Source organism: Schistocerca serialis, chromosome 3, assembly GCF_023864345.2.
Source record: "Schistocerca serialis cubense isolate TAMUIC-IGC-003099 chromosome 3, iqSchSeri2.2, whole genome shotgun sequence".
Taxonomy (NCBI): domain Eukaryota; kingdom Metazoa; phylum Arthropoda; class Insecta; order Orthoptera; family Acrididae; genus Schistocerca; species Schistocerca serialis.
Genome location: NC_064640.1, coordinates 474,921,744 through 474,947,949, shown reverse-complemented (window position 1 = coordinate 474,947,949; position 26,206 = coordinate 474,921,744).

Sequence of the window (26,206 nt, the reverse complement as noted above, 5' to 3'; positions counted from 1 at the left end):
TGCCCCTATACCACTGTACTGGTTTTACAGTCAACACATAAAAGTAGTATATCCAACTTCTCCTCATTGGTGTGCATGTCTGCAAGCAACGAATGTTAATGCAGAAATGACCGGTCTGCAGCGCAAACAAGTCATCAGGCAAATCTGGGGACATTCTGATACAGCATAGCACGAGAGCTCTACTTCATCTACATCTACATACATACTCCGCAATCCACCATACGGTGCGTGGTGGAGGGTACCTCGTACCACAACTAGCATCTTCTCTCGCTGTTCCACTCCCAAACAGAACGAGGGAAAAATGACTGCCTATATTCCTCTGTACGAGCCCTAATCTCTCTTACCTTATCTTTGCGGTCTTTTCGCGAAATGTAAGTTGGCGGCAGTAAAATTGTACTGCAGTCAGCCTCAAATGATGGTTCTCTAAATTTCCTCAGTAGCGATTCACGAAAAGAACGCCTTCTTTCCTCTAAATACTCCAACCCGAGTTCCTGAAGCATTTCCGTAACACTCGCGTGATGATCAAACCTATCAGTAACAAATCTAGCAGCCCGCCTCTGAATTGCTTCATTGTACTCCCTCAATCCGACCTGACAGGGATCCCAAACGCTCGAGCAGTACTCAAGAATAGGTCGTATTAGTGTTTTATAAGCGGTCTCCTTTACAGATGAGCCACATCTTCCCAAAATTCTACCAAAGAACCGAAGACGACTATCCGCCTTCCCCACAACTGCTTTTACATGCTTGTCCCACTTCATATCGCTCTGCAATGTTACGCTCAAATATTTAATCGACGTGACTGTGTCAAGCGCTACACTACTAATGGAGTATTCAAATATATGGGATACTTTTTCCTATTCATCTGCATTAATTTACATTTATCTATATTTGGAGTTAGCTGTCATTCTTTACACCAATCACAAGTCCTGTCCAAGTAATCTTGTATCCTCCTACAGTCACTGAACGACGACACCTTCCCGTACACCACAGCATCATCAGCAAACAGTCGTACATTGCTATCCATCCAATCCAAAAGATCATTTACGTAGATAGAAAACAACAGCGGACCTACCACACTTCCCTGGGGCACTCCAGATGATACCCTCACCTCCGATGAACACGCACCATCGAGGTCAACGTACTGGGTTCTATTACTTAAGAAATCTTCGAGACACTCACAAAACTTGGGAACCAATCCCTTATGCTCGTACCTTAGTTAGGAGTTTGCAGTGGGGCACCGACTCATACACTTTCCGGAAGTCAAGGAATATGGCATCCGTCTGTTACCCTTCATCCATGGTTCGCAAGATATCATGTGAAAAAAGTGCGAGTTGCGTTTCGCAGGAGCGCTGCTTTTTAAAGCCGTACTGATGCATGGACAGCAACTTCTCTGTCTCAAGGAAATTCATTATATTCGAACTGAGAATATGTTTGAGAATCCTGTAACAAACGGATGTTAAGGATATTGGTCTGTAATTTTGAGGATCCGTCCTTCTACCCTTCTTATATACAGGCGTCACCTGCGCTTTTTTCCAGTCGCTCGGGACTTTACATTGGGCAAGAGATTCGCGATAAATGTAAGCTAAATAAGGAACCAATGTACCAGAGTACTCTCTGTAAAACCGAATTGGAATCCCATCAGGACCTGGCGATTTATTTATTTTCAACCCATTCAGCTGCTTCACAACCCCAGGGATGTCTATCACTATGTCCTCCATACGGGAATCTGCACGAGACTCAAACGGCGGTTTGTTTGTACGAGCCTCCAGCGTGAAAGATTTCTCAAATGCTAAATTTAAAATTTCAGCTTTCGTTTTGCTGTCTACCGTTGCCAGGCCAGACTGATCAATGAGTGACTACATGGAAGGCGGTGTTTGCACCGCTAATGCCGATTCCGGCCACCAAGCTCTCACATTCTCGAACATTTCTCGAATTTTGTACGACGGGTCTCAACGTCAAAATTAACAAACGCTATATCGCTGTAATTGTACTTTCAAGAGCTACTGAAAGCAGCTATAAAAAATAAACGGTTAAACTAAAAAAACTTGATGAATTCTTCTCGGGTTGTCAGCCTAGTGGTGGCGTCGTCTTGTCGCAATGTTTCGATGAGTTTCGTACCCATCATCTTCTGGCGAAGTATCGTGATGCTGTTACGGTTCTCATCTGTTACTTCCCCTTCTTTGGGGAAGTGTGAGGGGGAGTTTGTAGCCTTTCGGCTTTTACTCCCCCTGTGTACGTGTGTGTGTGATTACATGTGTAGTTTTTTTGGTGTCTGTGAAATGTGATGATTGTTCTGTTTGTGTCTGGTACTTGCCTGAGGTTGACGAGATGATTGGTGTTATATAGGAGGCAGCAGGATTAGGGATTGGATATTGGGATTTTCTCTTCGACTTAATCGTCGAAGACCGTCATGGGGCGCTTGTGTTTGTCGCGGGACGTGTCATACCGACCTAGGGTGTGGATGAGGGCGTTTCCTGATATGGAAGAACCCTCGTAGAGGGCCCTTGCCAGATCTTGGAAACGCTCTCTCAGGAGTAGGATTTCAGCTGCGGCGTGCAGATCATTTATGGGGAATCGAAGAGGTAAATGCAATGCCCTCCTGAGGCCAGGTTCTGCTGTCTTTGGAGGTTGTCCAGGTGCTGCTTCACCGTGTATCCCCAGACAGGGCACGCATATTCAATTACTGGCCGGATCAGGGCCTGATACGCATTTACCACTACTGGGCATGGAAGGGAGCTGGTTAAGTTCAGGATTGGGTATAGGATGGAGATTCTGGCGCAGACCTTCCTGTGGAGCTCGTCTATGTGGGGTTTCCACGTAAGACGAGAGTCCAAGGTTACGACAAGGTACTTGGCGGTTCTGCGCCAGGGGAGTTGGGTTCCATTTAGGTGAAGATGTCGGGATGCTGCGATCTGCACATCTATATAGCTGCTTGGCGGTTGTCCGCTTCTGTAGGCCGGCAAGTCACGTTCCTCCTGAAAGAGGTACCGTGTCGGTGGTGGTGGGGGTGCGGCGCGGCCCGGCATCGAGACCCGGTGGCTATCCAATCTGTCTGCGGACGCCGCTGCCTTCAGATCGGAGCGTTCCTGACGTATTTTCTCTATTGTTTGATTCCACGCTGCACTGAGCTGTAAACCGCTATCGCTATTTACTAAATTGTTGTGCAGACGTATCTCTACTGCCTCTTTGAAGATCGAGTCCCAGAAACCGTTGGCGCTGCACAGATTCTTCGTTTTTTTTTTTTTTTTTTATATAATTCGAAGGTGTGTCCCTCGATAATGCTAATTTCTCCTACCGCGTACTTGTTAGTCTGTCGTAGTCGTACGTTCCTGATGTGTTTAGTACAGCACTGGGAGATACATTGTTGTGTCTGCAGATATATTCCATCCATCATTCGCACTGAGTACTGTAAATGCCTGGTGTCTGCAACCCCAGGTGGTCATTGGCTGAGCCAAGTATATCTTTAATTCGACAAGAACGCCAAGACTTTGCTCACTCACCACCTGTACCTAGCTTCCACTCTCCCAGCACACAACTCGGAGTGGCTGGAAGGCGACACGTACGCCAGCAGTGAGCTCTCCAAGAAGAAACCCACCAACAAACAGTGAAAGAAGATCCTCAGACTTCCGGGCGGACGTCAACAGGAGGAGAAAGCCATCAATATTAACACCGTCATCAACCTGACAGAGACAGCAATGGATGAGACATCAATCTCCATGATGTCGAAAGGCCTGAACTTTGCTCCGATTCCAAGAACGTTACCAAAACATGACATCATCAGCAACGTGGAGCAAGCCATACTTGGACTTCCGCTGACAGCTGCCGAGGAAGTGAGAAGGCAGACCAGCAGGGTACTCGAGATAGCAAGAATGCCGAAGAACAACATTACGTCAGAAGAACCCAAGGCATTGCTAAACCTTCCCGTTGACAAAGATATAGTGGTCTTAGTAGCAGACACAGGGAAAGCGACAGTCCTACTGAAGTGAGAAGATTACTGGCAGAAGATCGACACCTTACTACAAGATCCAGCATACAAAGAAGTGGGAAAAGACATAACTGCTTATGTTACGCACAAGACCATCGATATTCTCGACAGCTCAGGACTTGACAGAACCACCATCAGGAAGCTTTACCCTCGGGTACCGGCTCCAACGCGACTGTAGGGCCTCCCGATAATTTATAAGGAGGATGTCCCACTACGTCCTATACTGAACACCATAAATTCTCTGACGTATGGTGAAGCCAAGCACCTAGCACAGCTGTTAAAACCACTCGTGGGTCACTGCCCTCACCATGTCAAGAACTCGGCCGAATTTTTTAAGGTATTCCAAGGGTTACATCTGGACGAGAATTATCTACCAGTCAGCTTTGATGTCACTTCTCTTTTCACTCGGGTGCCGCTGTATTATTCCTTAGCTCTACTTGAAGATTACTTCGATGAGGACACACTCAGACTCTTTCGTCTCGTGTTAACCACAGCGTACTTCAAGTGTGGTGGTATATTCTGTGAGCAAACAGATGGTGTTGCCGTGTTTCCCCCAGGCCCCTGGTATTGCCAACTTGTACATGGAGCACTTTGAAGATGTGGCACCGAACACCGCCCGCCATAAAACAAAGTTATTATACTGATAGCTAGATGACACTTTTGTAGTGTGGCCCCATGGCAAGGATAAACTACAGGAGCTGATACGCCGTATCAGTGGCATACATGACAGCATCAAATTCACCAAGGAGGTTGAAGAGAATGGCTGCCTTCCCTTCTTGGAAACTTTGATCAAGAAAAATCCGGACGGTACAGTGGGACACTCGGTCTACAGGAAGAAGACGCAGACGGACTTATATCTCAATGCACGAAGCTGCAACCATGTAGCACAACGTAACTCGGTACTAAACACTTTAGTACAAAGAGCTAGGTCGATCTGAGACAGCGAGAGTTTGCCACGTGAGTTATCACATCTGCGGGAAACCTTCCGAAAGAACGGATACACCGAGACACAAATAAGACGCTCCTTGCGTGTAGACAAGAGGCGGGAGGAGAAACCAGAAGAAGACGAAGCAAAACGTGTGGCGTTTCTGCCGTTTGCTGGGACGCCGACAGCCAAGATCGCAACAACATTAAAGAATCACGAAATAACGACCATCTTTCGCGCACCGCAAAAAGTTAAAGATATACATGGCTCAACCAAAGATCACCTGCGGTTGCAGACTTCGGGCATTTGCAGTATTGAGTGTGTATGTGGGATGGAATATATCGGGCAGACACAACGGCGTATATCCCAGCGCTGTACTGAACGCATCAGGAAAGTACGACTACGACAAACAAATAAGTCCGTGGTAGCAGAGCATGGCATTATCGAGGGACACACCTTCGAATTCTAAAAAGCGAAGAAGCTCTGCAGCGCCAACGGTTTCTGGGACTCGATTATCAAAGAGGCAGTAGAGATACGTCTGCACAACAATTTAGTGAACAGGGATAGTGGTTTCCAGCTCAGTGCAGAGTGGAATCCCACAATAGAGAAAATACGTCAGGAACTCTCCGATCTGAACGCAGCGGCGTCCGCAGACAGATTAGATAGCCACCGGGTCTCGATACCGGGCCGCGCCGCACCCCCACCACCACCGACGCGGTAGCCCCTTCCGGAGGAGAGTGGTTGGCCGGCTACAGAAGCGGACGACGGCCAAGCAGCTATATAGATATGCAGAATACAGCCTCCCGATCGTGGAAGGTAACCAGAAATCAGGCCACAAGGATGCTGCTCAATCGTCTACAGAAAGAGTTGAAGGAAGCGCTCAATGAGCACAGAAACCAGCATGGCAAAACCGCCTCACAGCGCTCAAAGTAGACGATCACACACTTTGGCAAGCAACCAAGCAATTCACAAAAAGACGCGCTAGGATGCCGCCACTGCATGGCGAGCAGGGTCTGGCCTACAGCCATGCTGAAAAGGCCAACGCCCTCGCCGACACTTTCGAGAAGCAGTTCCAAGCGGCAGAACCCCAGGTTGATGAGCATGAAGGAGTGGTCCGTCGTCAACTGGCTGTCTTCCTCAATGCTGAGGAGGACCCAGAAGACGAACTCACAGTTTTTGCCCCTGAAGACGTGGCAAAAGTAATTAGGTCTCTCACCTCCAAAAAGGCGCCAGGACATGACAGTATCACCAATCAGTTGGTCAAAAACCTCCCACCCACGGCGATCGAACACCTCGCGAACGTCTTCAACGAGATTTCTCGTTCCCGCGAGTTCCCAGCTTGCTGGAAACATGCGGAAGTGGTCGCGATACACAAACCAGGGAAAGACCATCTATTCCCGCAGCACTACAGGCCGATTAGCCACTTGCCAACTCTCAGATCTACACTCCTGGAAATGGAAAAAAGAACACATTGACACCGGTGTGTCAGACCCACCATACTTGCTCCGGACACTGCGAGAGGGCTGTACAAGCAATGATCACACGCACGGCACAGCGGACACACCAGGAACCGCGGTGTTGGCCGTCGAATGGCGCTAGCTGCGCAGCATTTGTGCACCGCCGCCGTCAGTGTCAGCCAGTTTGCCGTGGCATACGGAGCTCCATCGCAGTCTTTAACACTGGTAGCATGCCGCGACAGCGTGGACGTGAACCGTATGTGCAGTTGACGGACTTTGAGCGAGGGCGTATAGTGGGCATGCGGGACGCCGGGTGGACGTACCGCCGAATTGCTCAACACGTGGGGCGTGAGGTCTCCACAGTACATCGATGTTGTCGCCAGTGGTCGGCGGAAGGTGCACGTGCCCGTCGACCTGGGACCGGACCGCAGCGACGCACGGATGCACGCCAAGACCGTAGGATCCTACGCAGTGCCGTAGGGGACCGCACCGCCACTTCCCAGCAAATTAGGGACACTGTTGCTCCTGGGGTATCGGCGAGGACCATTCGCAACCGTCTCCATGAAGCTGGGCTACGGTCCCGCACACCGTTAGGCCGTCTTCCGCTCACGCCCCAACATCGTGCAGCCCGCCTCCAGTGGTGTCGCGACAGGCGTGAATGGAGGGACGAATGGAGACGTGTCGTCTTCAGCGATGAGAGTCGCTTCTGCCTTGGTGCCAATGATGGTCGTATGCGTGTTTGGCGCCGTGCAGGTGAGCGCCACAATCAGGACTGCATACGACCGAGGCACACAGGGCCAACACCCGGCATCATGGTGTGGGGAGCGATCTCCTACACTGGCCGTACACCACTGGTGATCGTCGAGGGGACACTGAATAGTGCACGGTACATCCAAACCGTCATCGAACCCATCGTTCTACCATTCCTAGACCGGCAAGGGAACTTGCTGTTCCAACAGGACAATGCACGTCCGCATGTATCCCGTGCCACCCAACGTGCTCTAGAAGGTGTAAGTCAACTACCCTGGCCAGCAAGATCTCCGGATCTGTCCCCCATTGAGCATGTTTGGGATTGGATGAAGCGTCGTCTCACGCGGTCTGCACGACCAGCACGAACGCTGATCCAACTGAGGCGCCAGGTGGAAATGGCATGGCAAGCCGTTCCACAGGACTACATCCAGCACCTCTACGATCGTCTCCACGGGAGAATAGCAGCCTGCATTGCTGCGAAAGGTGGATATACACTGTACTAGTGCCGACATTGTGCATGCTCTGTTGCCTGTGTCTATGTGCCTGTGGTTCTGTCAGTGTGATCATGTGATGTATCTGACCCCAGGAATGTGTCAATAAAGTTTCCCCTTCCTGGGACAATGAATTCACGGTGTTCTTATTTCAATTTCCAGGAGTGTATGAGAGCCTCCTGCTAAGACCCATACAGGAACATATTACCAGAGAGCAACTTCAGCTGGATTTCCAATTCGGATTCCGGCAGAACCACTCTGCCCCACAGCAAATCATGAGAGTGGTTGAAGCAGCCACAGAAGGCTTCAACCACAGAGGCTACTGTGGTATAGTGCTACTAGATGTAGCCAAAGCCGTTGACTCAGTATGGCATAGAGGGCTACACTACAAGTTGCACGCACAAGGGTTCCCGGAGAGCATAGTTAGCCAGATCGAAAACTATGTCTCGAATAGAACTCTCTCTGTCAAAGTAGAAACAGCCACCTCCACCAGAAGGTGTATTCATGCTGGGGTGCCACCAGGATCGGTCCTGGGGCCCGTTTTATACAGTCTGTATACTGCGGACACTTCAACGGTCCCCCTGGTGTGCACTGCACAGTACGCTGACGATACAGCCTTCTACACGAGAAACGCGAACAAGGACCTGGTCATCCATAGGCTACAAAAGGTTTTAAATGGCACAGAAACTTGGGCCCGTCGTTGACGAATCACCATCAACTCTGAAAAGACGCAGGCTATGCTGATTACCCGTAGGCTCGTAAGGTGCGAACCTCCTCAACGCCCCTCCCCCCTCCACCATCACCTAAAGAGAACCCAACTCCCTTGGCGCAGAACCGCCAAGTATCTTGGCGCAACCTTGGACTCTCGTCTGACGTGGAAACCCCACATAGACGAGGTCCACAGGAAGGTCTGCGCCAGAATGTCCATCCTGTACCCAATCCTCAACTCATCCAGCTCCCTTCCCTGCTCAGTAGGAGTGAACGTATACCAGGCCCTGATCCGGCCAGTCATGAAATACGCGTGTCCTGTTTGGGGATACGCAGTGAAACAGCGCCTGGACAAACTCCAGAGCCTGCAGAACCGCGCCCTCAGGAGGGCACTGCGTTTACCTCTTGGATTCTCCATTGACGATTTGCACGCCGCTGCTGAAATCCCACTCCTGAGAGAACGTTTTCAAGACCTGGCAAGGGCCTTCTATGAAGGTTCTTCCAGGTCAGGAAGCGCCCTCATCCACTCCCTAGGTCGGTATGACAAGTCTTGCGATAAGCACAATCGCCCCAAGACGATCTTCGACGACTAAGTCGAAGAGAAAATCCCAATATCCAATATCCATTCCCAAATCCTGCCCCTACACAAATAACTACAATTATCTCGCCATACCTCAGGCAAGCACCAGACACACACAGAACCATCATCACATTTCACAGACACCAAAAAGTACAGACATAATCACACACGCAAATACACAGGGGAGTAAAAGCCGAGAGGCTACAAACTCCCCCTCACACTTCCCCAAAGAGGGGAAAGTAAAAGATGAGAACAGCAGCAGCAGCAGCATCCCGCTCACTCGCTGAGTAGCAGTCGAGGGTTGAGCATCGCTCCTCTCACTCGCGCACTGTCAGCCATAGCCCACCGCTTGTACGGGTGACACACCAGGTGTATCTTCGGCTTTGCTTTTATAAAAGCATCGGCGGGAACTCAGTCAAGGTCTGCAGTAAGAAATTACGGCGGGCAGGACATTTTTTGGTGACGTCCGACAGCAGAATTGTCGTGTTTTCTTTTCTAATTGCGGGATGTCGAGCTCCAGTGGTGCCTTGGCATCGAAGTGGTCCACCGCTGTCGACAAGGGGCGTGTCTTTTTGCTGCCGCGTGCCGCGTCTCCGGCGATCTCCAGCAGTTCAGCTGCCGCAGAGCTAGGCTCTGACCCCCCCCCCCCCCCCGCAAGGCCAAGGTTAGGGAAAATGTGGGCCAGGACCTGGCTGCCGGCCGTTGAACCGCAGAGAAGGTTTCCGCCGCCGCCGATCAGACCTCCGCGTCCATTAGGAAAATAGGGCCAGCAATGCAGCTGGGCCACCTAACGGTGTCAACGATGGCTGTAACTGGTACCCCCTTGGCAGCAGCCCCTCTTTCCGCTCCCGACATGGCGAGAAATACACCAAAAAACCCAGTTATACACAGTATGCCGACATTGAAATACATCGTCAGTACTTGCGATCCCGTCACTCCTAACCTCGTCCTAAGTCCGCTCCTGCTTGGCAACGTCCCCGGCACACTTCCCGACTACATTGCGTCCATGAAGGATGGCAAGCAGATGACCCGTCTGCCGACCAAAATCCTCGCCAAACCTACCCCCTCGTCTCAGCCTTCCACCCGTTCCAAATACCTTAAACCCAGCCCCCCCCCACACACAATTTCACTACATCCAACCAGCGGCGTGTAAGGAAGGACAGGAAAGAGAAGCACTACAAGGGGAAGAAGCACTCCACCACCCACACCCCAACCACTTCCACACCCTCTGAGGAGCGTGCGCACCCAACAGCACCTATCGTCGCACTGGGAGGGGACCAGGAAACACCGGCACTGGAAGGGAACCGCGTAACCGGGCAGGATTCAGATGGTTTCGTGCTTGCGAAGAAAATGTTTGGCCAGCTGAGGCTTCTGCCGGCTCGGGGAGTGGAACACACACCGAACAGATTTCAGGCGGTTGCTGATGAGCCAGAGACAACAGAAAACAACACAACACAAACACAGAACCAAGTCACCCACCCCCTCCCCCAAATCGTCGCAGAGTTTTCACAAAGCTATGAAGAGATCTTCGAGCTGTTGAAACCAGAAATCTGGGGAGGCAGTTTCCAGGCAAAACCTGCTGGTGGAGACAAAATTAAAATCACGCTACACGCACTTGAAAACTACACAACAGTCAAAACACTTTTAAATACCAAAAACATACCCCACTACACGTTCCCCACAACTAAAACAAGAACAGAAACACAGTGATAAGAGACCTCCCAAGACGAGTGTCCCCCCAGGCAATCAAAACAGATTTGACTGCCCAGGGATACGTCGTCTAGGCGGTCCAGCAGATGGGCAACATCAACAGCAAGTGGCCACTATACGAGGCCACACTCCTGGACATCCCCCAGAACAAAAGGGAGATAAAAATGGTCTTTGCCGTGCCTGTCACCACTGAACCGCTGCGCCATAAAAACAAGACGGTGCTGTGCTTCAGGTGTCAGGACCTGAATCACATCGCTGCCTACTGTACCATGCCAGTAAGATGCAGGAAGGGCGCCGAGGCCCACGACACAAGAACATGTACACTACTACACACGGACCCACAAATAAGGTGCGCACTGTGTGGCGAAAACCACACAGCGGGTTACCAAGGTTGTGAGGTCCACAAACGACACACACAACAGGCAAAGGGCGCAAAGGCCGCCCCATACACATGCAAACAAAACACCATAAACCCATCCAGACACACAAGAAAACAAAACATGACAACACACACGGACAAGGCCTGGGTAAAACCAAGGCCGGACACATCGCGGGCGACTTATGCGGAAGTGGTTTCTCCTCCGAGGAACCATGAAAGTGTGGCCCAATCATCACAACACCAGACACTATCACAAGAACAACACCGGAAAACATACAGCAACAACGACCAGGTCCACCATGACAGAGGAAGCTCTAGGGAACCCCCCCCCCCCCCCGCCATGGATCAGTTGTTAGGCATAATGGTTCAGACCATGAACCTCGTCATGGTAATGATGAAGGAATTCAGGGAAGCCCAGAAGCAGAACACACAGATCCTTGTCGCCCTTCAGGCAACAGTCCAGCAGTCGCTCCCATCTGCGACTTACTCAGTAGTATCAAAACCCCATCTTGAATAGACGACCGAATATCCAAGGCCTGACAATGTGTGTCTTTAACGCAGATGGCATTGTTAATCAAGAGGTCGAGTTCAGAGAACTCATGAAGGAGTTCTCCATCGGCATATGCATGATGGGGGAAACCCACCTAAAACCAGGAAAAAAAGCGACAGTTCCCAACTAGGTTAGCTACCGTAAAGACAGGTCAACACAAGGCGGAGGAGTGGCCATATATGTAAAAAGAGGGATCCCCCACCACCAGGTATTCTTACCAGCTACCAACAAAATCGAAGAAGTGGCGGTGGAAGGAACCACTGCCACTGGAACCCTAACAATTGTTGCAGTCTACCGACACCCACATGACCAGATAGATGAGGGAGGCATAGCTGCTCTAGGGCAAATTGAAGGCAAACTCATAATAGGGGGAGACTTCAATGCCCAACACCCTGATTGGAATTCTAGAGTAACCTCCAGAGCAGGCGCCAAACTGCAACAACTAGCGCACCCACCACTTCGAAACATGGGGTCCAATCGAGCCCACACATTTTCCAAAAAATGTAGGCAGGCCCGACGTGTTGGACATAGCTCTCACTAGGAGGATCGCAGGGTTTGTGGCCACAAGGACAATCAACAGAATATCCTCCGACCACAACCCAGTGACTCTGGAGGTCGATGTGGGAGAATGGGTAGCACTCCCACAGTACCAGACATCGTACAAACGTACAGAGAGGGAGCGATACCAAGAAACTGTCGCCTCTGATACCGCTCGCGCTCCGGCACCTACTGCCGAAACAGTAGATCAACTGCTACAAGACCTAACAGGCACCATCCTGCAGGCAGCGGAAGAAGCCACCCCTCCACAAAGGGATGGCCCACCACCGTAAATACAGCTCCAGGAACACATGCTAGCTCAAATTCGACATAAGAACAGAGAGGCAAAAGAGAGGAAGATCACCAGAAATCAGGCCACCAGGAGGCTGCTCAATCGTCTACAGAGAGAACTGAAGGTAGCGCTCAATGAGCACAGAAACCAGCAATGGCAAAACCGCCTCACAGCTCTCAAAGTAGACGATCATACACTATGGCAGGCAACCAAACAGTTTACAAAAAGACGCGATAAGATGCCGTCACTGCACGGCGAGCGGGGACTGGTCTTCAGCCATGCTGAAGAGGCCAACGCCCTCGCTGAATCCTTCGAGAAGCAGTTCCCAGCGCCAGAACCCCAGGATGAAGAGCATGAAGAGGTAGTCAGTCGTCAACTGACTGTCTTCCCCAATGCCGAGGAGGACCCAGAGGACGAACCCATACTTTTTGCCCCCGAGGACGTAGCAAGACTAATTAGGTCCCTCCCTACAAAAAAGGCGCCAGGGCACCACAGCGTCACTAATCAGTTAGTCAAAAATCTCCCACTCACAGCAATCACACACCTCGCGTACGTCCTCAACGAGATTACTCGATCGCGTGAGTTCCCAGCTTGCTGCAAACATGCGGACGTTGTCGCGATACACAAATCAGGGAAAGACCCTCTATTCCCGCAGCACTACAGGCCGATTAGCCTCTTGCCTACTCTCAGCAATATCTATTAGCGCCTCCTGCAAAGACCCATACAGGAACGTATTACCAGAGAGCAGCTCCTGCCGGATTTCCAATTTGGGTTTCGACAGAACCACTCTGCCCCACAACAGGTCATGAGAGTGGTTTAAGCAGCCACAGAGGGCTTCAACCACAGAGGCTACTGTGGGATGGTGCTACTAGATGTAGCCAAAACCTTTGACTGAGTGTGGCATAGAGGACTACTCTACAAGTTGTACACGCAAGGATTCCCTGGGAGCATAGTTAAGCTGATCAAAAGCTATCTCACGATAAGGACTTTCTCTGTCAAATTAGAAACAGCCACCTCCACCAAAAGGCGTATTCGTGCTGGGGTGCCACAGGGATCGGTCCTGGGGCCCGTTTTGTACAGTCTGTACACTGCGGACACTCCAACGGCCCCCCTGGTGCGCACTGCACAGTACGCTGACGATACAGCCTTCTACACGAGAAACGCGAACAAGGACCTGGTCATCCTTAGGCTACAAAAGGCTTTAGATGACACAGAAACTTGGGCCCGTCGCTGGCGCGTCACCATCAAGTCTCAGAAGACACAGGCAATGCTGATTACCCGTAGGGTCGGAAGGTCCGAACCTCCTCAACGTCCCCCCCTCCATCTTCACCTAAATGGAACCCTACTCCCTTGGCGCAGAACCGCCAAGTACCTTGGCGTAACCTTGGTCTCTCGTCTCACGTGGAAACCCCACATAGACGAGGTCCACAGGAAGGTCTGCGCCAGAATGTCCCTCCTATACCCTATCCTGAACTCAACCAGCTCCCTTCCATGCCCAGTAGCAGTAAATGTGTACCTCGCCCTGATCCGGCCAGTCGGGGAATATGTATGCCCTGTCTGGGGATACGTGGCAAAGCAGCACCTGGACAAACTCCAGAGGCTGCAGAATCGCGCCCTCAGGAGGGCTTTGCATTTACCCCTTGGATTCCCCATAGATGACCTGCACGCCGCAGCTGAAATCCCACTCTTGAGAGAGCGCTTCCAAGATCTGGCAAGGGCTTTCTATGAAGGTTCTTCCAGATCAGGAAACGCTCTCATCCACTCCCTAGGTCGGTATGACATGTCCCGCGATAACTACAAGCGCCCTATGACGATCTTCGACGATTAAGTCGAAGAGAAAATCCCAACACCCAATCCCTAATCCTGTTCCTTCCCATATAACATCAATCATCTCGCCTACCTCAGGCAAGTGCCAGACACAGACAGAACAATAGTCACAAAATCACAGACACCAAAAAACTATAGAAAAATCACACACACACGTTCACAGGGGAGTAAAAGCCAAAAGGCTACAAACTCCCACCTCATACTTCCCCAAATAGGGGAAAGTACAAGATGAGAGCAGCAGCAGCAGAATCCCGCTCAGACTGCGGAGAGGTAAGTATCGTTGCTTTCGCTGTTGCTGTTCGAGATGTCGGGACGCGGAAGGGGACGCAAATCTGCAGCCCTAGCGGAGTTGCTAGTCACGCTAGCAGGAACGTCCTGCAACAAGAAGAGGAGGACTGCAGTGCAGTGCTTTCGCTGCCAAAAGCTTGACCACGTCGCCAAGCATTGCAGCGGCGCAGTTGCGTGCTCAAAGTGTGCGCAAGCGCATGAGACACGCGACTGCTAGGAGGACACCCCTTGTACCTGCGTCAACTGCGACGCGCACACGCGGCGAACGCCCGTTCCTGCGCCTACAAGAGAAATTGGCGTGGCCCGGACAAGAAGAGGACGCAGAAGGAAGTGACCACCACACATGAAGAGGTGGTCTCTTGTACAGAAGACGTCGTCTCCAGGCGTCTAAAGGACGCTGTACAAGAAGCCATGTCCGCCTTCAAATCCGCCATGGCGGAAGAGAGGGCGGCCATGTTGGCGGAACTGGGCGAGGCTCGGCGTCAGATTGCTGTGCTGACGCAGGAACTTCGCTCAGCTAAAGAACAGTCCGCCACGAGAGAAAACACCGCCACCCAGACGACTGCACGAGAGAAGGAGTTCGCAACGGTGGCCACGCAACCTGACGACCCTGCCGAAGGGGAGGCGACACAGCAAAAGGACACCGAAGCAGCTGCACAAGAGGAAGAAGAGTGGGAAGAAGTATCATTCCTCCCGCTTCCGGACATGTACAGCGCAAGTGCCGTAATGAAGAAGATTGCTAGTTCGCTTCGCGACGGTACATACCCCCACCACGAAAATCCCTATTCTTTTGTTCCACCAAACCATCCAAAACCGCCACCTCCACATCGAGCAGTTAGTTATCCAGAAGGCCTTCCAGGACTTACCAGGGAGGATTATGAGCTCCTCAATTCCTACCCTATCTTCACTGCAATGCATATGCATTGTCTAATAACTATTCTGATTTGCGGAGAAAACCTGCAGGCTGAATACGCTACGTATCAAGCCAACACCGAGGAACAGTCCTCAGTCACCAGTAAGAAGAAAAAGCGTCTCATCGACAAGAACCAGAAATAGATCATCGGCACTCCTTGCCAGTTCAAGATATAACCCAACAGTCCAAGAAACAAGATTCGTCAAGATTCTCGGGAGAGTAAAGGCCAACAGGCCACAAACTTCCTCTTGAACTTCCTCACAGAGAGGAAAGTCCAAAAGGAGCGGAAAGAGCATCCCGACACCTCGCCAGAAGATTATGGGTACGATACTCATCTAAACGTTGCGACAAGACCACGCCACAACTCGGCTGATAACACGAGAAGAATTTATCATTTGAAAGCGCCGAGAAAGACTGCAATCGAAAAAAACTTATTTGATTCAATATCGCTATTTGCATAAACTGCGTTTCGATATGTGTAACCACTCATGAAATAAAAGGGATGTTACGGCTTACGTGACTCTCCCATCGTGCTGACCATGTCATGCCCACTACAAACTATACAGCTTACATTTCGCTTAGTGGATACTCAGGCATGGTATCCATTCCATATATATACCATGGTTGAGGTTGAGTACCCATGAAGCGAAATGGAAGCTATGGAAGCAGTACAGTTTGTACTGGGCATCACATGGTCAGCACGATGATGTTCATTGCCTTTGTGAGATGTTACGTGTTACTATATCATCACAGCTAATGTGTATGGAAAAAGATATTTGTCAGTAGATTTGAATGATAAATTAAACCAATAATATTTGTAGGTAAGCTAAAGCAAGGAAGATTTATGAACGTATTACAGACGAAGATAAATTGGTGATATTGAGAGTGCTTCATGTACCCTGAGGCAATTCGCACAGCCTCTTGCACCTGCCAAATATCTAATGATAACCATTAAATGTAATGGCAACTGTGCTAGTTTACTAAAATTGGTTTAGAAAAATACTTATTTTTCATCCGATCAGTGTAACGCGCTCATCTCCAGTGACTATAAAGTATTGGAACTTATTGGCCAGAGAAACCAAATGTTTCACGCCAGATTACTATCATTAAGTGGTAGTGGTAGGCTCCTATGGGACCAAACTGATGTTGTCATCGGTCCCTAGGCTTACACACTACTTAATCTAACTGAAAGTAACTTACGCTAAGGACAGCATAGACACCCATGCCCGAGGGAGGACTCGAACTTGCGAGGGGGTTACCCGCGCGAACCGTTGCAAGGCGCCTCAGACTATCATTAGGACTCTTTATGACGAACACCATTAAACTGGTTTCTACGGGGTGCATCTACAGCCAAACGTCTTACTAGCCGTTTCACGTGGTATCTGAAAACAAGTTAGTGGACAAGGGAACAATGTCAAGTAGAATCGAAGTTTACGTTACAGGTTTCAGTTGGTAGACGGTCAACCTAGAGAATACTTTGTGAAAGGCAGGTACCATTTCATATATATGACGCTCTCAGATGTGCATCTATTTCCAGTGTATAGGTTATTGTGAGTGCTCTGTACGTAACTCTTCAGGAAGACTCTTTCAAGGATATTGTCACTGGTTGCTCACTGATGTTCTTTTTTTCTTCGTGGCCGCATATAATTTCAGTTACAATACATAGCACACAGCACATGACATTAACACATCAGTTATACACTGGCCAAAGAAAGAGATACACCTGCTTAATATCGTGTAGGGCCTCCATGAGCATGCAGAAGCGCCGCAACATGACGTGGCATTGACTCGACCAGTGTATGAAGTAGTTCTGGAGGGAATTGACACCATGAATCCGGTAGGGCTTTCCTTAAATACGTAAGAGTACGAAGGGGTGGAAATCTCTTCCGAACAGCACATTGCAAGCCATCCCAGATATACTGAATAATGCTCATGTCTGGGGAGTTTGGTGACCAACGGAAGTGTTTAAGCTCAGAAGAGTGTTCCTGGAGAATTCTACACGTGTGAGGTTTCGCATTGTCGTGCGGGCTTTGCCCAAGTACGTCGCAATGCACAATGGACTTGTATGGATGCAGGTGATCAGGCAGGATGCTTACGTACGTGTCACCCGTCAGAGTCGTATCTAGATATATCAGGGGTCCCATATCACTGCAACTGTACACGCACCACGCCATTACAGAATCTCCACAACCTTGAACAGTCCCCTGCTGACATGCAAGGTCCATGGATTCATGAGGTTGTCTCCATACCCGTACATGTACATCCGTTCGATACAATATGAAACGATATTCGACCGACAAGGTAACATCTTCCCAGGCATCAACAGTCCAATGTCGGTGTTGTCGGGCATAGGCGAGTCGTAAAGCTTTGTGTCGTGCAGTCATAAAGGATACACGAGTACGTGTTGGCCTCCGAAACCCCATATCGATGAAGCATTTACACGCTGACACTTGTAGATGACACAGTAGTAAAATCTGCAGCAACTTTCGGAAGGGTTTCACTTCTGTCACGTTGAACGCTTATTTTCAGTCCGCATTGATCCCGTTCTTGCAGGATCTTGTTCCGGCCGCAATGATGTTGGAGATTTGATGTTTTACCAGATTCCTGACAGTCACGATGCACTCGTGAAATGATCGTACGGGAAAATGCCCACTTCGTTGCTACCTCGGGGATGCTGTGTCCTATCGCTCGTGCGCCGTCTACAACACAAGACTGAAACTCACTTAAATCTTCAAAACTGGCCTTTTTAGCAGCAATAACCGATCTAACAAATGCGCCAGACGCTTGTTGTCAAATATAGGCGTTGCCGACCGCAGCGTCGTATTCTGCCTGTATACATATCTCTCTATTTGAATACGCATGCCTATACCACTTTCTTTGGCGCTTTATTGTATATAATCAGCTGTGATTCATGCATCGATCCAGACAGCACAAGTGCTAGATACTCGACGGAATGGAATTACACATATAATTTAAGCAGAAATTTGATTAGCGTGTAATTAAGAAGGCCGGTAATCAAACTCCAACTATCTGAGTATCGTTCATTCTTAGTTTTCCTGGGTCAATCGACATGCATGTCGAAATGGTTCTTATATACTATTGTAAAGTTCTCTAGTGGATCGTGAATAATGGTGCAAATGGTTGAAATGGCTCTGAGCACTATGGCACTTAACAGCTGTGGTCATCAGTCCCCTAGAACTTAGAACTACTTAAACCTAACTAACCTAAGGACATCACACACATCCATGCCCGAGGCAGGATTCGAACCTGTGACCGTAGCAGTCCCGTGGTTCCGGACTGAGCGCCTAGAACCGCTAGACCACCGCGGCCGGCTCGTGAATAATGCATCTGCTAATGGAAAGACATTAGATACCTCACTGACTAAAAAAGAGATTAAAGGACTTTCTGTGTGTGTATCTCTCTCTCTCTCTTCTTATCTCTCTCTCTCTCTCTCTGTCTCTCTCTCTCTCTCTCTCTCTCTCTCTCTCTCTCTCTCTCTGCGTCCACAACTGTGTGTGTGTGTGTGTGTGTGTGTGTGTGTGTGTGTGAGTGTGTGTGTACGAGAGAGGGAGAGAGAAGAGATACAGCTACTCTAACTGCAGTTTATACATGCCTAACAAATTAATCAAATATTTTGAAAATATATGTGTTAAATATAGTCTGTATCGTTATTTACAGTAATATTTCAACGTTTCCTTCATTTAGAGCGTCACATTCACAGTAAGGTTTGCAAAACACAAAAGAGCATTTTCTTTTACATGGGAGGATCAAGTACGAAAGATTTACCTCTCTGATTAGCAAGCGTAATGTGATCCATATATTTTCTCAGGTGATAGAACGGTATCACTATGGAAACGCTATTACAATCTTGAGCACGATCTGAAACATATTCTCTGAAGGCAGAAACTACCACTGGAAACCTGAGTAAGGCATGTCATTTTGCATTTGTATTGATTTTCTGAGACAGAGAAGAGAATCAGACAGTCGTACAGGGAGCAGAAGTCATAAAACTCAGTAGTCCTCTATGCCTCTTGGCAGCAAGCCACAGAAAGGACCCCATTGCTAGGACTGATACCGACGTGTATTCATTTCATCTGCACACTTCGTTAGCTGTCAGTAAATGTGACTACATGTAATCATAAATAGCTTACTATACTCACTTTTCCAACCGCCCAGGAATCACTTCTTCTGTATCATCTGTGCGGATGCAAACAGCTTCGGATGGATCCTCGGCTGTAGCCTCAAGTGCTGGAACAATAAAGTGGAAAGTATAGTAAGTCACTTACACATGCCAGGTGTTGTAAAACTCTGTTTGCTCTAAAATGTTGATGTTAGACCGCCTGAAAGAAAGTGAAGCACGCAGTGGCGAAGATGTAAACTACACGAAACTTCAAGGTTGGAGAAGTGATGTCACGTTATTTCAGTGATTACAAAATCGAGTCATATTAACAAAAGTAGCATACTTACTAGTATGAGACCATTTATAAGTATGATGTTTGACCCCCACTGGCCTGGGTGTATGTCGTGATTCGGCTGGGCCCGATAATGGTCCTGAAAAAATTTGATTGTAAAGAAATCCTCTTCGCTGCTGATGTCGGCAAAATGAGGTTCACCTCAACGTAGTCAGAGCAACTACAAGATTTTAGTCAGGGAGGAACATCTGCCTACAGCTAACGATCTACTGGTGCGCCCAGTCAAAGGCACAAGAGTGCTTTCTAACGATCTGCCTCCGCCACACGCCGTTGGGTGGCTTGCGGATTATAAATGTAGATGTAGATGTAGCATCTGTTTTGGGAAAGACAAAAGTTACCAGTAGAAGCAGCTGTCAGTTTGTGTGAAATCAACTTCCTGCTAAACGACATTACATTCAAAGTCACCTATGACTATAGTATCCCTTTGATAACTTCCTTTGAAAATGAACTCATCCTGTCTTTAGAAGCCACGAGCTGCTTTTATTTTACAGGATATGCCATTTGTAAAACTATTTACGTATCAAGATATTCACAGTGCCACCTGTGTCATCTCGTAAGAAGAAAAGTTTGCAGTATTGTTTAATGGTTAGTGCCAGATCATTAACAGACCTTAAATAGTCTCTTTCTGTATATCACACTGCGAACGGGAAACAATGTTTCACCAGAGAACGGTTATATAAATAAAGAAGCAATACATTCTGAACTATGAAAGAAGAATTAAAATTATATCAGGCACGAAAATGGTAATAACACACGGTGTTTACGATGTAACAGGGGACTTATTGTCCTCCTAAACTGCAAACAAATTCTTGGTGAGTACAGACACGCAATGCCTCCAACATTAAATTGATAGAAGCCTAATACATGTACACGGCATCAACACTTTCGACAAAGAATCCTTCGACGTTTTCCAGTTACAGTACTCTGCATTAGCCTTCTTGGAGAAATTTAAAATTAGTTACACTGTCGCGAAATCGAAACGGATTGAAAAACTGAAAGTTAAAAAACTGAATAGAAGCTCACCAACAAGAAGTAGAAGTATGGAAAGCCCCAAATTTGAACCCATGACCGCTGCGTGCTTCGTCGGAGTTCCACGCACAGTACAAACCGCTCGACTGCGGAGAGAATACTAAATGACTCAGTAAAGGAAGTGACGGAATACCCGGAGGGCTGGTAGCGTATGAGCTGGCTTCTGAGTCCAAGGGTGATGGGGGAGCTAAGCTATATTAAACCTATGACTCGCGACGACCAGCCTTTGACCTCGTGCAAATGAGCGCCACAGGAAACTTTTCAACAACATCGAATAAAGTAATCGTTATTTTCCTTATGGCGTGCGAATTGCGTTAAGTTGTTAAAACAACTGTTTTGTAGGGCAGCTCTTGGCAACCGGTTTCAACCATTCGTAGTCTTCTTCGTATGTTTATTTGTATATATCTGATAAACCGATAATTTCGTACCTATATGATAGTAATATAAACTTGAAACAAATAATATACCATCAGGGTAATGGATAATAGAGACAAATACACACTGCCTAAGAAAAACTGAAGCAACCAGAAGATATGGTCGGACACCAGTGTAACTTAAAAGGTGTACGGATCACAGGCGATAATTACAGTTGCAATTCACAATGGTAAATAGTGCATTAATGTCGTTTGTTATAAGTGTTGTTACCAGAACTGTTAGGATATATAGTATAAAGAAAGCACTCCGTCTTCAGGCCACGAGGGGACTACCGGGATCATCCGACCGCCGTGTCATCCTCAGACGAGGATAGGAGGGGCTCTCGCGGCCGTTATGATGGTATTCTTGACCGAAGCCGCTACTATTTGTTCGAGTAGCTCCTCAATTGGCATCACTAGGCTGAGTGCACCCCGAAAAATGGCAACAGCGCATGGAAGCTGGAGGGTCGCCCGTCCGAGTGCCGACCACGCCCAACAGCGCTTAACCTCGGTGATCTCACGGGAACCGGTGTATCCACTGCAGCAAGGCCGTTGCATATGCAGTATAAAGGGCGTGGATATCAGCAGATCTTGAGTGACTGATGTGAAGAACACACAGTTACCGCCTACATATCTCAGACAGCTTTATGAACACCTGACAGAGTTTGAGGGGCGTTTCATTGTGGTTTTTGATTTGGCCGGCTAGTCGAATCGTGTAATATCCCTAATTTCTGGGGTATTCAGATGTGACAGTGGGCAGATATTAGATTAAATGTGAATTTGACTAAATTCAAGAATCCGGTCGACCCTGCCTGACCACCACATTAGAGGATCACCAGATTGTGCAACAAATTACCATAACCCTGTCCCATCAGCGCCTGCCATCCGAGAACAAGTCAGCTACTCCCTGTAACATTGTGCCTAATCGCGAACCATTGATGGGAAACTAGCAGCTGCCAGACTAAGGAATTGCTGTTCAGCGCAAAACCACAACACAAACGCCTGAATATGGAATATTAGCATGGCCAGGAAAACATGGATTCCTGAAGAATGGCATAGCACTGCGTTCAGCGATGATTCATGCCTTTTCACTACTTCGATTGATCACCATCGGCGATTGTGTCGGCGATGTACGGAGAAGTCAAAGTCTTCCAACGTTTTGGAGAGGCACGGTGGTGTAACTCCTGGTGTCATGGTGTGCAAAGCTATCGGATATGATTTCAGGTCACGGCTGGTAATGATTCATAGAATTCTGACGACACAATGGTACGTAATGGACATCCTGCATCCTCATGTGTTACCTCTCATTCGTCAGCATCTTGGTGCCATCATTAAACACGACGATGCTCGCCCTCCTATGCGCCTCTTGGTTATCATCTGACCCCTTTAGAATATTCGTAGGATCAGCCAACTCCGTTCCAGTACCGCTATCTACGGTACCAAGGACGAGTTACAACAGTTGTGGGCCAGCTTGCCTCAGGAGAGGATACAACCGGTTTAACATCGATTCCAACCGAAGCAGGGCATTAATCCATATTAACTGGAGTGGAAAGTCGTACTGATAATAGAGCTCACATCGTCTAGTTCTCTATAAATTTAACCCGATTCTGTAATCACAGAAATAACATCACATACCCTCTCAGTCTGTGAAGTTTCATTTCGTTTCCTGCCCCCTTCTGGGCATTTCACATATTTATCAGGCAGATTATATGTCTGTTGTCCATTTCATTTCAATTTCACTTTTATCTTGTGCTGACTTCGCGGTGGTGCAGTTTTAATTGCCAGCAGCCTAGATTACCGAAGCGAGGATCCGACCTTGATTACACGAGTGATGAATCATGTGAGCCTCTTTATTGGCTCTACATCTCATGCTCATGCCGCTCCAACTGACAACAGATATTAATCTTCTAAGAGTCATCTGTGTCACTCTCAATTCTTCTCCATCTGTACCTGGGCCATTCATTAAAAATATTGATCCAGTAGATGTTAAGACAGAAACAGTCAAATAAAGATTCTGACGGCAGTAACGCGTCAGAGACCACCAGACATGCGTCCCGGTAGCAGCGTTAAGGCCTGGACGGACATAACCACTGGCCGAGGGGCGCAGACGTCATTCATTAGACGACCAGTTGTATTTCGAGGTACATTCTCTGTTGCATCCAGAGTGTTCGCCGAGGCCCACGAGAAAGTTCGCGGCGAATGTGTCACAGTACGTAAGGTTCAAATGGCTCAAATCGTTCTGAGCACTATGGGACTTAACATCTGAGGTCATCAGTCCCCTAGAACTTAGAACTACTTAAACCTAACTAACCTAAGGACATCACACACATCCATGCCCGATTCGAACCGGCGACCGTAGCGGTCGCGCGGTTCCAGACTGAAGCGCCTAGAGCCGCTTGGCCACCACGGCCGGCCAGTACGTAACACTACACGTATTACGAGTGCCAGCAGCTGTTTCGGGTGGGGAGTAACTATTTCACTTGAGTCTGATAATCTTTAACTTTCCTTTTAAGTGCATACAAACTGTCAACAGCACAGGACAAAGTTAAGACTTCTAGTGGGTACCATTCTATTTGTCATGCACTTCCCGTGGGCTCTATCGAGCGTTCGCAAAGTATGGCGAACGAGGGTACTACTGTGACGTCACAGTCACAAGTTCGTTGCGGTGGGGGTGTGGGGTCATACACTCCTGGAAATGGAAAAAAGAACACATTGACACCGGTGTGTCAGACCCACCATACTTGCTCCGGACACTGCGAGAGGGCTGTACAAGCAATGATCACACGCACGGCACAGCGGACACACCAGGAACCGCGGTGTTGGCCGTCGAATGGCGCTAGCTGCGCTGCATTTGTGCACCGCCGCCGTCAGTGTCAGCCAGTTTGCTGTGGCATACGGAGCTCCATCGCAGTCTTTAACACTGGTAGCATGCCGCGACAGCGTGGACGTGAACCGTATGTGCAGTTGACGGACTTTGAGCGAGGGCGTATAGTGGGCATACGGGAGGCCGGGTGGACGTACCGCCGAATTGCTCAACACGTGGGGCGTGAGGTCTCCACAGTACATCGATGTTGTCGCCAGTGGTCGGCGGAAGGTGCACGTGCCCGTCGACCTGGGACCGGACCGCAGCGACGCACGGATGCACGCCAAGACCGTAGGATCCTACGCAGTGCCGTAGGGGACCGCACAGCCACTTCCCAGCAAATTAGGGACACTGTTGCTCCAGGGGTATCGGCGAGGACCATTCGCAGCCGTCTCCATGAAGCTGGGCTACGGTCCCGCACACCTTTAGGCCGTCTTCCGCTCACGCCCCAACATCGTGCAGCCCGCCTCCAGTGGTGTCGCGACAGGCGTGAATGGAGGGACGAATGGAGACGTGTCGTCTTCAGCGATGAGAGTCGCTTCTGCCTTGGTGCCAATGATGGTCGTATGCGTGTTTGGCGCCGTGCATGTGAGCGCCACAATCAGGACTGCATACGACCGAGGCACACAGGGCCAACACCCGGCATCATGGTGTGGGGAGCGATCTCCTACACTGGCCGTACACCACTGGTGATCGTCGAGGGGACACTGAATAGTGCACGGTACATCCAAACCGTCATCGAACCCATCGTTCTACCATTCCTAGACCGGCAAGGGAACTTGCTGTTCCAACAGGACAATGCACGTCCGCATGTATCCCGTGCCACCCAACGTGCTCTAGAAGGTGTAAGTCAACTACCCCGGCCAGCAAGATCTCCGGATCTGTCCCCCATTGAGCATGTTTGGGACTGGATGAAGCGTCGTCTCACGCGGTCTGCACGTCCAGCACGAACGCTGATCCAACTGAGGCGCCAGGTGGAAATGGCATGGCAAGCCGTTCCCCAGGACTACATCCAGCATCTCTACGATCGTCTCCATGGGAGAATAGCAGCCTGCATTGCTGCGAAAGGTGGATATACACTGTACTAGTGCCGACATTGTGCATGCTCTGTTGCCTGTGTCTATGTTCCTGTGGTTCTGTCAGTGTGATCATGTGATGTATCTGACCCCAGGAATGTGTCAATAAAGTTTCCCCTTCCTGGGACAATGAATTCACGGTGTTCTTATTTCAATTTCCAGGAGTGTATTTCTCGTATATAGTAATAATAGCAATAACAATAATAATAATAATAATACACATGGGCACTTCGCATGACATTTTATTACGCTGCCACCATGGCCTCAGTGTCGGCGCTATTCAGGTCACGTGTTGTCAGAGTCACTTGCATAACAAACATTCAACAATCAGGATACCGCACGGCCTCAATTGTTTATTTCGGCTGTTGCAGTGCCTCGTTTTCGAGCATTGCGGGACTGTGCAGTCGCTATCAGCGTTCCTCAATATGCTCCATCCTGGCATGATGACGTTCAGCCTCCGTTCACAGTAGAGAGCAGATGGAGAGATGTTTCTGTAATTTTCACGGCATCAGAAAATATTTAAAATGTGACTATAGCTCGTTAGACCATCAGTCGTGCTTTAAAATATCTTCTCCCTTCATTAATGTAACGCGCCCAACATAGTCCTTTCTTGGTAACGTTTCGCGATGCAAGTGGAAGATGGAACTGTAACTCATCCGAACCCCTACTTTATATGGAAAATGTGTATCTTAAGTAATTTTTAGAAATTTGTAGCTGCCAAAGTCTCGTAGCCACTTTCCCAATGTGACGGCTGAGGCTAATGCCTCTTTCAGGGTAGCTTCTGCCGCGGTAACACGCCCATCACCTACCCGAGACCTATGTAGCCTTGACCCGACCTGCAAGTCGTGAACGCGTAAAATATCATAATCCAATGAACAGGAATTTAAATTGAGTACGCTTCTTGTGCATTTGTTTCAGTGCCCAACAAAGAAGTTTCGGGAATTCAGAGACCCTGTCGTTA